The sequence below is a fragment of the Coregonus clupeaformis genome, chromosome 8 (assembly GCF_020615455.1).
Source record: "Coregonus clupeaformis isolate EN_2021a chromosome 8, ASM2061545v1, whole genome shotgun sequence".
In the NCBI taxonomy this organism is placed as follows: domain Eukaryota; kingdom Metazoa; phylum Chordata; class Actinopteri; order Salmoniformes; family Salmonidae; genus Coregonus; species Coregonus clupeaformis.
In genome coordinates, this window is record NC_059199.1 from 35,383,272 (window position 1) to 35,397,732 (window position 14,461).

Genomic DNA, 14,461 nt, shown 5'->3' on the forward strand with positions numbered 1-14,461 from the left:
AACTACTGCATCAGCTACCACAACTGTAGCCGCCACTACTACAGCCCCTGTCACCACAACTGCAGCCCACACTACAACAGCCGCTGCAACCACAACTGCAGCTGCCACTCTGACAGTAGCCGCTACCACAACAAGTGCTGCCGCAACTACTGCATCAGCTACCACAACTGTAGCCGCCACTACGACAGCCCCTGTCACCACAACTGCAGCCGCCACTACGACAGCCACTGTCACCACAACTGCAGCCTCTACTACGACAGCATCTGCCACCACCGCGACTGCATTTGCCACTTCGAATACTCCCGCTGCCACCACAACTGCAACCGCCACCACAACAGTCCCAGCCACAACAACTGCAATCACCACTACGACAGCCACTGCAAGCACAACTGCAGCCACCACCACGACAGTCCCAGCCACAACCACTGCGATCACCACTACGACAGCTGCTGCTACCACAACAGCCACTACTACAGCGCCTCTCACCACAACTGTAGCAGCCACTACGTCAATCCCTGCCACCACAACTGCATCTGCAACTACGACAACAGCAGCTGTCACCACAACTGCAGCCACCATTACGACAGCCGCTGCCACCACAACTGCAGCTGCCACTACGACAGCAGCCGCTGCCACTACAACTCCTGCCACAACTACAGCAGCTGCCACAACTACATCCCCTGTCACCACAACTGCAGCCCACACTACGACAGCTGCTACCACCACAACTGCAGCCCCCACTACAACATCCCCAGCCACCACAACTCCCGCTGCCACCACATCTGCAGCCGCAACCACAACAGTCCCAGCCACAACAACTGCAATTACCACTACAACAGCCGCTGCCAGCACAACTGCAGCCCCCACTACAACATCCCCAGCCACCACAACTGCATCTGCCACTACGACAGCAGCCACTGCCACCACAACTCCTGCCACCACTACAGCAGCCTCCACAACTACATCCCCTGTCACCACAACTACAGCCCACACTACGACAGCCGCTGCCACCACAACTGCATCTACAGCTACGACAGTCGCCGCTACCACAACAAGTGCTGCTACAACTACTGCATCAGCTACCACAACTGTAGCCGCCACTACAACATCCCCAGCCACCACAACTGCAGCTGCCACCACAACTGCATCTGCCACTACGACAGAATCCGCTGCCACCACAATTCCTGCCACCAAACCTGCTGCCACCACATCTGTAGCCGCTACAACAACAGCATCTTCCACCACCGCGACAGCATTTGCCACTTCGACAACTCCCGCTGCCACCACATCTGCAGCCGCAACCACAACAGTCCCAGCCACAACAACTGCAATTACCACTACGACAGCCGCTGCCAGCACAACTGCAGCCCCCACTACAACATCCCCAGCCACCACAACTGCATCTGCCACTACGACAGCAGCCACTGCCACCACAACTCCTGCCACCACTACAGCAGCCGCCACAACTACATCCCCTGTCACCACAACTACAGCCCACACTACGACAGCCGCTGCCACCACAACTGCATTTGAGACTTCGACAACTCCCACTGCCACCACAACTGCATCTACAGCTACGACAGTCGCCGCTACCACAACAAGTGCTGCTACAACTACTGCATCAGCTACCACAACTGTAGCCGCCACTACTACAGCCCCTGTCACCACAACTGCAGCCCACACTACAACAGCCGCTGCAACCACAACTGCAGCTGCCACTCTGACAGTAGCCGCTACCACAACAAGTGCTGCCGCAACTACTGCATCAGCTACCACAACTGTAGCCGCCACTACGACAGCCCCTGTCACCACAACTGCAGCCGCCACTTCGACAGCCACTGTCACCACAACTGCAGCCTCTACTACGACAGCATCTGCCACCACCGCGACTGCATTTGCCACTTCGACAACTCCCGCTGCCACCACAACTGCAACCGCCACCACAACAGTCCCAGCCACAACAACTGCAATCACCACTACGACAGCCACTGCAAGCACAACTGCAGCCACCACCAAAACAGTCCCAGCCACAACCACTGCAATCACCACTACGACAGCTGCTGCTACCACAACAGCCGCTACTACAGCGCCTCTCACCACAACTGTAGCAGCCACTACGTCAATCCCTGCCACCACAACTGCATCTGCAACTACGACAACAGCAGCTGTCACCACAACTGCAGCCGCCACTACAAAAGCCTCTGTCACCACAACTGCAGCCACCATTACGACAGCCGCTGCCACCACAACTGCAGCTGCCACTACGACAGCGGCCGCTGCCACTACAACTCCTGCCACAACTACAGCAGCCGCCACAACTACATCCCCTGTCACCACAACTGCAGCCCACACTACGACAGCTGCTACCACCACAACTGCAGCCCCCACTACAACATCCCCAGCCACCACAACTGCAGCTGCCACCACCACTGCATCTGCCACTACGACAGAAGCCGCTGCCACCACAATTCCTGCCACCAAACCTGCTGCCACCACATCTGTAGCCGCTACAACAACAGCATCTGCCACCACCGCGACAGCATTTGCCACTTCGACAACTCCCGCTGCCACCACATCTGCAGCCGCAACCACAACAGTCCCAGCCACAACAACTGCAATTACCACTACGACAGCCGCTGCCAGCACAACTGCAGCCCCCACTACAACATCCCCAGCCACCACAACTGCATCTGCCACTACGACAGCAGCCACTGCCACCACAACTCCTGCCACCACTACAGCAGCCGCCACAACTACATCCCCTGTCACCACAACTACAGCCCACACTACGACAGCCGCTGCCACCACAACTGCATTTGAGACTTCGACAACTCCCACTGCCACCACAACTGCATCTACAGCTACGACAGTCGCCGCTACCACAACAAGTGCTGCTACAACTACTGCATCAGCTACCACAACTGTAGCCGCCACTACTACAGCCCCTGTCACCACAACTGCAGCCCACACTACAACAGCCGCTGCAACCACAACTGCAGCTGCCACTCTGACAGTAGCCGCTACCACAACAAGTGCTGCCGCAACTACTGCATCAGCTACCACAACTGTAGCCGCCACTACGACAGCCCCTGTCACCACAACTGCAGCCGCCACTACGACAGCCACTGTCACCACAACTGCAGCCTCTACTACGACAGCATCTGCCACCACCGCGACTGCATTTGCCACTTCGACAACTCCCGCTGCCACCACAACTGCAACTGCCACCACAACAGTCCCAGCCACAACAACTGCAATCACCACTACGACAGCCACTGCAAGCACAACTGCAGCCACCACCACAACAGTCCCAGCCACAACCACTGCAATCACCACTACGACAGCTGCTGCTACCACAACAGCCACTACTACAGCGCCTCTCACCACAACTGTAGCAGCCACTACGTCAATCCCTGCCACCACAACTGCATCTGCAACTACGACAACAGCAGCTGTCACCACAACTGCAGCCGCCACTACAAAAGCCTCTGTCACCACAACTGCAGCCACCATTACGACAGCCGCTGCCACCACAACTGCAGCTGCCACTACGACAGCAGCCGCTGCCACTACAACTCCTGCCACAACTACAGCAGCCGCCACAACTACATCCCCTGTCACCACAACTGCAGCCCACACTACGACAGCTGCTACCACCACAACTGCAGCCCCCACTACAACATCCCCAGCCACCACAACTGCAGCTGCCACCACAACTGCATCTGCCACTACGACAGAAGCCGCTGCCACCACAATTCCTGCCACCAAACCTGCTGCCACCACATCTGTAGCCGCTACAACAACAGCATCTGCCACCACCGCGACAGCATTTGCCACTTCGACAACTCCCGCTGCCACCACATCTGCAGCCGCAACCACAACAGTCCCAGCCACAACAACTGCAATTACCACTACGACAGCCGCTGCCAGCACAACTGCAGCCCCCACTACAACATCCCCAGCCACCACAACTGCATCTGCCACTACGACAGCAGCCACTGCCACCACAACTCCTGCCACCACTACAGCAGCCGCCACAACTACATCCCCTGTCACCACAACTACAGCCCACACTACGACAGCCGCTGCCACCACAACTGCATTTGAGACTTCGACAACTCCCACTGCCACCACAACTGCATCTACAGCTACGACAGTCGCCGCTACCACAACAAGTGCTGCTACAACTACTGCATCAGCTACCACAACTGTAGCCGCCACTACTACAGCCCCTGTCACCACAACTGCAGCCCACACTACAACAGCCGCTGCAACCACAACTGCAGCTGCCACTCTGACAGTAGCCGCTACCACAACAAGTGCTGCCGCAACTACTGCATCAGCTACCACAACTGTAGCCACCACTACGACAGCCCCTGTCACCACAACTGCAGCCGCCACTACGACAGCCACTGTCACCACAACTGCAGCCTCTACTACGACAGCATCTGCCACCACCGCGACTGCATTTGCTACTTCGACAACTCCCGCTGCCACCACAACTGCAACTGCCACCACAACAGTCCCAGCCACAACAACTGCAATCACCACTACGACAGCCACTGCAAGCACAACTGCAGCCACCACCAAAACAGTCCCAGCCACAACCACTGCAATCACCACTACGACAGCTGCTGCTACCACAACAGCCACTACTACAGCGCCTCTCACCACAACTGTAGCAGCCACTACGTCAATCCCTGCCACCACAACTGCATCTGCAACTACGACAACAGCAGCTGTCACCACAACTGCAGCCGCCACTACAAAAGCCTCTGTCACCACAACTGCAGCCACCATTACGACAGCCGCTGCCACCACAACTGCAGCTGCCACTACGACAGCAGCCGCTGCCACTACAACTCCTGCCACAACTACAGCAGCCGCCACAACTACATCCCCTGTCACCACAACTGCAGCCCACACTACGACAGCTGCTACCACCACAACTGCAGCCCCCACTACAACATCCCCAGCCACCACAACTGCAGCTGCCACCACAACTGCATCTGCCACTACGACAGAAGCCGCTGCCACCACAATTCCTGCCACCAAACCTGCTGCCACCACATCTGTAGCCGCTACAACAACAGCATCTGCCACCACCGCGACAGCATTTGCCACTTCGACAACTCCCGCTGCCACCACATCTGCAGCCGCAACCACAACAGTCCCAGCCACAACAACTGCAATTACCACTACGACAGCCGCTGCCAGCACAACTGCAGCCCCCACTACAACATCCCCAGCCACCACAACTGCATCTGCCACTACGACAGCAGCCACTGCCACCACAACTCCTGCCACCACTACAGCAGCCGCCACAACTACATCCCCTGTCACCACAACTACAGCCCACACTACGACAGCCGCTGCCACCACAACTGCATTTGAGACTTCGACAACTCCCACTGCCACCACAACTGCATCTACAGCTACGACAGTCGCCGCTACCACAACAAGTGCTGCTACAACTACTGCATCAGCTACCACAACTGTAGCCGCCACTACTACAGCCCCTGTCACCACAACTGCAGCCCACACTACAACAGCCGCTGCAACCACAACTGCAGCTGCCACTCTGACAGTAGCCGCTACCACAACAAGTGCTGCCGCAACTACTGCATCAGCTACCACAACTGTAGCCACCACTACGACAGCCCCTGTCACCACAACTGCAGCCGCCACTACGACAGCCACTGTCACCACAACTGCAGCCTCTACTACGACAGCATCTGCCACCACCGCGACTGCATTTGCCACTTCGACAACTCCCGCTGCCACCACAACTGCCACAACAACTGCAATCACCACTACGACAGCCACTGCAAGCACAACTGCAGCCACCACCACAACAGTCCCAGCCACAACCACTGCAATCACCACTACGACAGCTGCTGCTACCACAACAGCCACTACTACAGCGCCTCTCACCACAACTGTAGCAGCCACTACGTCAATCCCTGCCACCACAACTGCATCTGCAACTACGACAACAGCAGCTGTCACCACAACTGCAGCCACCATTACGACAGCCGCTGCCACCACAACTGCAGCTGCCACTACGACAGCAGCCGCTGCCACTACAACTCCTGCCACAACTACAGCAGCTGCCACAACTACATCCCCTGTCACCACAACTGCAGCCCACACTACGACAGCTGCTACCACCACAACTGCAGCCCCACTACAACATCCCCAGCCACCACAACTCCCGCTGCCACAACATCTGCAGCCGCAACCACAACAGTCCCAGCCACAACAACTGCAATTACCACTACAACAGCCGCTGCCAGCACAACTGCAGCCCCCACTACAACATCCCCAGCCACCACAACTGCATCTGCCACTACGACAGCAGCCACTGCCACCACAACTCCTGCCACCACTACAGCAGCCGCCACAACTACATCCCCTGTCACCACAACTGCAGCCCACACTACGACAGCCGCTGCCACCACAACTGCATTTGCGACTTCGACAACTCCCGCTGCCACCACAACTGCATCTACAGCTACGACAGTCGCCGCTACCACAACAAGTGCTGCTACAACTACTGCATCAGCTACCACAACTGTAGCCGCCACTACTACAGCCCCTGTCACCACAACTGCAGCCCACACTACGACAGCTGCTACCACCACAACTGCAGCCCCCACTACAACATCCCCAGCCACCACAACTGCAGCTGCCACCACAACTGCATCTGCCACTACGACAGAAGCCGCTGCCACCACAATTCCTGCCACCAAACCTGCTGCCACCACATCTGTAGCCGCTACAACAACAGCATCTGCCACCACCGCGACAGCATTTGCCACTTCGACAACTCCCGCTGCCACCACATCTGCAGCCGCAACCACAACAGTCCCAGCCACAACAACTGCAATTACCACTACGACAGCCGCTGCCAGCACAACTGCAGCCCCCACTACAACATCCCCAGCCACCACAACTGCATCTGCCACTACGACAGCAGCCACTGCCACCACAACTCCTGCCACCACTACAGCAGCCGCCACAACTACATCCCCTGTCACCACAACTACAGCCCACACTACGACAGCCGCTGCCACCACAACTGCATTTGAGACTTCGACAACTCCCACTGCCACCACAACTGCATCTACAGCTACGACAGTCGCCACTACCACAACAAGTGCTGCTACAACTACTGCATCAGCTACCACAACTGTAGCCGCCACTACTACAGCCCCTGTCACCACAACTGCAGCCCACACTACAACAGCCGCTGCAACCACAACTGCAGCTGCCACTCTGACAGTAGCCGCTACCACAACAAGTGCTGCCGCAACTACTGCATCAGCTACCACAACTGTAGCCGCCACTACGACAGCCCCTGTCACCACAACTGCAGCCGCCACTACGACAGCCACTGTCACCACAACTGCAGCCTCTACTACGACAGCATCTGCCACCACCGCGACTGCATTTCCTACTTCGACAACTCCCGCTGCCACCACAACTGCAACTGCCACCACAACAGTCCCAGCCACAACAACTGCAATCACCACTACGACAGCCACTGCAAGCACAACTGCAGCCACCACCACAACAGTCCCAGCCACAACCACTGCAATCACCACTCACGACAGCTGCTGCTACCACAACAGCCACTACTACAGCGCCTCTCACCACAACTGTAGCAGCCACTACGTCAATCCCTGCCACCACAACTGCATCTGCAACTACGACAACAGCAGCTGTCACCACAACTGCAGCCACCATTACGACAGCCGCTGCCACCACAACTGCAGCTGCCACTACGACAGCAGCCGCTGCCACTACAACTCCTGCCACAACTACAGCAGCTGCCACAACTACATCCCCTGTCACCACAACTGCAGCCCACACTACGACAGCTGCTACCACCACAACTGCAGCCCCCACTACAACATCCCCAGCCACCACAACTCCCGCTGCCACAACATCTGCAGCCGCAACCACAACAGTCCCAGCCACAACAACTGCAATTACCACTACAACAGCCGCTGCCAGCACAACTGCAGCCCCCACTACAACATCCCCAGCCACCACAACTGCATCTGCCACTACGACAGCAGCCACTGCCACCACAACTCCTGCCACCACTACAGCAGCCTCCACAACTACATCCCCTGTCACCACAACTACAGCCCACACTACGACAGCCGCTGCCACCACAACTGCATTTGAGACTTCGACAACTCCCACTGCCACCACAACTGCATCTACAGCTACGACAGTCGCCGCTACCACAACAAGTGCTGCTACAACTACTGCATCAGCTACCACAACTGTAGCCGCCACTACTACAGCCCCTGTCACCACAACTGCAGCCCACACTACGACAGCTGCTACCACCACAACTGCAGCCCCCACTACAACATCCCCAGCCACCACAACTGCAGCTGCCACCACAACTGCATCTGCCACTACGACAGAAGCCGCTGCCACCACAATTCCTGCCACCAAACCTGCTGCCACCACATCTGTAGCCGCTACAACAACAGCATCTGCCACCACCGCGACAGCATTTGCCACTTCGACAACTCCCGCTGCCACCACATCTGCAGCCGCAACCACAACAGTCCCAGCCACAACAACTGCAATTACCACTACGACAGCCGCTGCCAGCACAACTGCAGCCCCCACTACAACATCCCCAGCCACCACAACTGCATCTGCCACTACGACAGCAGCCACTGCCACCACAACTCCTGCCACCACTACAGCAGCCTCCACAACTACATCCCCTGTCACCACAACTACAGCCCACACTACGACAGCCGCTGCCACCACAACTGCATTTGAGACTTCGACAACTCCCACTGCCACCACAACTGCATCTACAGCTACGACAGTCGCCACTACCACAACAAGTGCTGCTACAACTACTGCATCAGCTACCACAACTGTAGCCGCCACTACTACAGCCCCTGTCACCACAACTGCAGCCCACACTACAACAGCCGCTGCAACCACAACTGCAGCTGCCACTCTGACAGTAGCCGCTACCACAACAAGTGCTGCCGCAACTACTGCATCAGCTACCACAACTGTAGCCGCCACTACGACAGCCCCTGTCACCACAACTGCAGCCGCCACTACGACAGCCACTGTCACCACAACTGCAGCCTCTACTACGACAGCATCTGCCACCACCGCGACTGCATTTGCTACTTCGACAACTCCCGCTGCCACTACAACTGCAACCGCCACCACAACAGTCCCAGCCACAACAACTGCAATCACCACTACGACAGCCACTGCAAGCACAACTGCAGCCACCACCACAACAGTCCCAGCCACAACCACTGCAATCACCACTACGACAGCTGCTGCTACCACAACAGCCACTACTACAGCGCCTCTCACCACAACTGTAGCAGCCACTACGTCAATCCCTGCCACCACAACTGCATCTGCAACTACGACAACAGCAGCTGTCACCACAACTGCAGCCACCATTACGACAGCCGCTGCCACCACAACTGCAGCTGCCACTACGACAGCAGCCGCTGCCACTACAACTCCTGCCACAACTACAGCAGCTGCCACAACTACATCCCCTGTCACCACAACTGCAGCCCACACTACGACAGCTGCTACCACCACAACTGCAGCCCCCACTACAACATCCCCAGCCACCACAACTCCCGCTGCCACAACATCTGCAGCCGCAACCACAACAGTCCCAGCCACAACAACTGCAATTACCACTACAACAGCTGCTGCCAGCACAACTGCAGCCCCCACTACAACATCCCCAGCCACCACAACTGCATCTGCCACTACGACAGCAGCCACTGCCACCACAACTCCTGCCACCACTACAGCAGCCGCCACAACTACATCCCCTGTCACCACAACTACAGCCCACACTACGACAGCCGCTGCCACCACAACTGCATTTGAGACTTCGACAACTCCCACTGCCACCACAACTGCATCTACAGCTACGACAGTCGCCGCTACCACAACAAGTGCTGCTACAACTACTGCATCAGCTACCACAACTGTAGCCGCCACTACTACAGCCCCTGTCACCACAACTGCAGCCCACACTACAACAGCCGCTGCAACCACAACTGCAGCTGCCACTCTGACAGTAGCCGCTACCACAACAAGTGCTGCCGCAACTACTGCATCAGCTACTACAACTGTAGCCGCCACTACGACAGCCCCTGTCACCACAACTGCAGCCGCCACTACGACAGCCACTGTCACCACAACTGCAGCCTCTACTACGACAGCATCTGCCACCACCGCGACTGCATTTGCCACTTCGACAACTCCCGCTGCCACCACAACTGCAACTGCCACCACAACAGTCCCAGCCACAACAACTGCAATCACCACTACGACAGCCACTGCAAGCACAACTGCAGCCACCACCACAACAGTCCCAGCCACAACCACTGCAATCACCACTACGACAGCTGCTGCTACCACAACAGCCACTACTACAGCGCCTCTCACCACAACTGTAGCAGCCACTACGTCAATCCCTGCCACCACAACTGCATCTGCAACTACGACAACAGCAGCTGTCACCACAACTGCAGCCGCCACTACAAAGCCTCTGTCACCACAACTGCAGCCACCATTACGACAGCCGCTGCCACCACAACTGCAGCTGCCACTACGACAGCAGCCGCTGCCACTACAACTCCTGCCACAACTACAGCAGCCGCCACAACTACATCCCCTGTCACCACAACTGCAGCCCACACTACGACAGCTGCTACCACCACAACTGCAGCCCCACTACAACATCCCCAGCCACCACAACTGCAGCTGCCACCACCACTGCATCTGCCACTACGACAGAAGCCGCTGCCACCACAATTCCTGCCACCAAACCTGCTGCCACCACATCTGTAGCCGCTACAACAACAGCATCTGCCACCACCGCGACAGCAATTGCCACTTCGACAACTCCCGCTGCCACCACATCTGCAGCCGCAACCACAACAGTCCCAGCCACAACAACTGCAATTACCACTACGACAGCCGCTGCCAGCACAACTGCAGCCCCCACTACAACATCCCCAGCCACCACAACTGCATCTGCCACTACGACAGCAGCCACTGCCACCACAACTCCTGCCACCACTACAGCAGCCGCCACAACTACATCCCCTGTCACCACAACTACAGCCCACACTACGACAGCCGCTGCCACCACAACTGCATTTGAGACTTCGACAACTCCCACTGCCACCACAACTGCATCTACAGCTACGACAGTCGCCACTACCACAACAAGTGCTGCTACAACTACTGCATCAGCTACCACAACTGTAGCCGCCACTACTACAGCCCCTGTCACCACAACTGCAGCCCACACTACAACAGCCGCTGCAACCACAACTGCAGCTGCCACTCTGACAGTAGCCGCTACCACAACAAGTGCTGCCGCAACTACTGCATCAGCTACTACAACTGTAGCCGCCACTACGACAGCCCCTGTCACCACAACTGCAGCCGCCACTACGACAGCCACTGTCACCACAACTGCAGCCTCTACTACGACAGCATCTGCCACCACCGCGACTGCATTTGCCACTTCGACAACTCCCGCTGCCACCACAACTGCAACTGCCACCACAACAGTCCCAGCCACAACAACTGCAATCACCACTACGACAGCCACTGCAAGCACAACTGCAGCCACCACCACAACAGTCCCAGCCACAACCACTGCAATCACCACTACGACAGCTGCTGCTACCACAACAGCCACTACTACAGCGCCTCTCACCACAACTGTAGCAGCCACTACGTCAATCCCTGCCACCACAACTGCATCTGCAACTACGACAACAGCAGCTGTCACCACAACTGCAGCCGCCACTACAAAAGCCTCTGTCACCACAACTGCAGCCACCATTACGACAGCCGCTGCCACCACAACTGCAGCTGCCACTACGACAGCGGCCGCTGCCACTACAACTCCTGCCACAACTACAGCAGCCGCCACAACTACATCCCCTGTCACCACAACTGCAGCCCACACTACGACAGCTGCTACCACCACAACTGCAGCCCCCACTACAACATCCCCAGCCACCACAACTGCAGCTGCCACCACCACTGCATCTGCCACTACGACAGAAGCCGCTGCCACCACAATTCCTGCCACCAAACCTGCTGCCACCACATCTGTAGCCGCTACAACAACCGCATCTGCCACCACCGCGACAACATTTGCCACTTCGACAACTCCCGCTGCCACCACATCTGCAGCCGCAACCACAACAGTCCCAGCCACAACAACTGCAATTACCACTACGACAGCCGCTGCCAGCACAACTGCAGCCCCCACTACAACATCCCCAGCCACCACAACTGCATCTGCCACTACGACAGCAGCCACTGCCACCACAACTCCTGCCACCACTACAGCAGCCACCACAACTACATCCCCTGTCACCACAACTACAGCCCACACTACAACAGCCGCTGCCACCACAACTGCATTTGAGACTTCGACAACTCCCACTGCCACCACAACTGCATCTACAGCTACGACAGTCGCCGCTACCACAACAAGTGCTGCTACAACTACTGCATCAGCTACCACAACTGTAGCCGCCACTACTACAGCCCCTGTCACCACAACTGCAGCCCACACTACAACAGCCGCTGCAACCACAACTGCAGCTGCCACTCTGACAGTAGCCGCTACCACAACAAGTGCTGCCGCAACTACTGCATCAGCTACCACAACTGTAGCCGCCACTACGACAGCCCCTGTCACCACAACTGCAGCCGCCACTACGACAGCCACTGTCACCACAACTGCAGCCTCTACTACGACAGCATCTGCCACCACCGCGACTGCATTTGCCACTTCGACAACTCCCGCTGCCACCACAACTGCAACCGCCACCACAACAGTCCCAGCCACAACAACTGCAATCACCACTACGACAGCCACTGCAAGCACAACTGCAGCCACCACCACAACAGTCCCAGCCACAACCACTGCAATCACCACTACGACAGCTGCTGCTACCACAACAGCCACTACTACAGCGCCTCTCACCACAACTGTAGCAGCCACTACGTCAATCCCTGCCACCACAACTGCATCTGCAACTACGACAACAGCAGCTGTCACCACAACTGCAGCCGCCACTACAAAAGCCTCTGTCACCACAACTGCAGCCACCATTACGACAGCCGCTGCCACCACAACTGCAGCTGCCACTACGACAGCAGCCGCTGCCACTACAACTCCTGCCACAACTACAGCAGCCGCCACAACTACATCCCCTGTCACCACAACTGCAGCCCACACTACGACAGCTGCTACCACCACAACTGCAGCCCCCCACTACAACATCCCCAGCCACCACAACTGCAGCTGCCACCACAACTGCATCTGCCACTACGACAGAAGCCGCTGCCACCACAATTCCTGCCACCAAACCTGCTGCCACCACATCTGTAGCCGCTACAACAACCGCATCTGCCACCACCGCGACAACATTTGCCACTTCGACAACTCCCGCTGCCACCACATCTGCAGCCGCAACCACAACAGTCCCAGCCACAACAACTGCAATTACCACTACGACAGCCGCTGCCAGCACAACTGCAGCCCCCACTACAACATCCCCAGCCACCACAACTGCATCTGCCACTACGACAGCAGCCACTGCCACCTCAACTCCTGCCACCACTACAGCATTCGCCACAACTACATCCCCTGTCACCACAACTACAGCCCACACTACGACAGCCGCTGCCACCACAACTGCATTTGAGACTTCGACAACTCCCACTGCCACCACAACTGCATCTACAGCTACGACAGTCGCCGCTACCACAACAAGTGCTGCTACAACTACTGCATCAACTACCACAACTGTAGCCGCCACTACTACAGCCCCTGTCACCACAACTGCAGCCATCACTACAACATCCCCTGCCACCACAACTTTAGCTGCTACTACTGCATCAGCTACCACAGCTGTAGCCGTAACTACGCCTGCCCCTGTCACCACAACTGCAGCCGCTACCACAACTGCAGCCACCACTACAAAAGCCGCTGCCACCACAACTGCTGCCACCACAACTGCTTCCACTACCACAACTGTAGACGCCACTACGACAGGACCCCACCACCACAACTGCTGCTGCTACCATAACTGCATCTGCCACTACCACAAATGCAGCCGCCACCACAACTGCAGCCGCCACTACAAAAGCAGCTGCCATCACAACCGCAGCCGCTGCCACCAAAACTGCTGCCACCAGAACTGCAGCCAGTCCCACAACAGTCGCTGCCACCACAACAGCAACTGCCACTACGACAGCCCCCGCCACCACAATTGCATCCGCTACCACAACTCTATCCGCTACCACAACTGTAGACAACACTACGACAGACCCCACCACAACTGCAGCCGCCACCACAACTGCATCCGCTACCACAACTGTAGCTGCC